Source organism: Bison bison, unplaced genomic scaffold (assembly GCF_000754665.1).
Source record: "Bison bison bison isolate TAMUID 2011002044 unplaced genomic scaffold, Bison_UMD1.0 scf7180017864068, whole genome shotgun sequence".
Classification (NCBI taxonomy): domain Eukaryota; kingdom Metazoa; phylum Chordata; class Mammalia; order Artiodactyla; family Bovidae; genus Bison; species Bison bison.
Window position 1 is genome coordinate 9446154 of NW_011494640.1, and position 1006 is coordinate 9447159.

The following is a 1006-nucleotide window of genomic DNA, read 5'->3' on the forward strand; positions in this document are numbered from 1 at the left end:
CCAAGGCAAACCATTCAATGTCACACTAATCCAAGTCTATGCCCTGACCAGTAATGCTGAAGAAGCTGAAGTTGAACAGTTCTGTGAAGACCTACAAGACCTTCTAGAATTAATACCCAAAAAAGTTATCCTTTTATTATAGGGGACTGGAATGCAAAAGTATGAAGTCAAGAAACACCTGGAGTAACAGGCAAATTTGGCCTGGGAGTACAGAACGAAGTAGGGCAAAGGCTAATAGAGTTCTGCCAAAAGAATGCACTGGTCATAGCAAACATCCTCTTCCAACAACACAAGAGAAGACTCTACACATGGACATCACCAGATGGTCAACACCGAAATCAGATTGATTATATTCTTTGCAGCCAAGATGGAGAAGCTTTATAATGTCAGCAAAAACAAGACCAGGAACTGACTGTGGCTCAGATCATGAACTCCTTATTGCCAAATTCAGACTGAAATTGAAGAAAGTGGAGAAAACCACTAGACCATCCAGGTATGACCTAAATCAAATCCCTTATGACTATACAGTGGAAGTGAGAAATAGATTTAAGGGACTAGATCTGATAGAGTGCCTGATGAACTATGGATGGAGGTTCATGACATTGTACAGGAGACACAATCAAGACCATCCCCATGGAAAAGAAATGCAAAAAAGCAAAATGGCTGTCTGAGGAGTCCATACAAATAGCTGTGAAAAGAAGGGAAGAGAAAAGCAAAGGAGAAAAGGAAAGATAAACCCATTTTAATGGAGAGTTCCAAAGAATAGCACGAGGAGATAAGAAAGCCTTTCTCAGTGATCAATGCAAAGAAATAGAGGAAAACAATAGAATGGGAAAGACTAGAGATCTCTTCAAAGAAATTAGAAATACCAAGGGAACATTTCATGCAAAGATGGGCTCAATAAAGGACAGAAATGGTCGGGACCTAACAGAAGCAGAAGATATTAAGAAGAGGTGGCAAGAATACACAAGAGATCTGTACAAAAAAGATCTCACCCCAGATAATC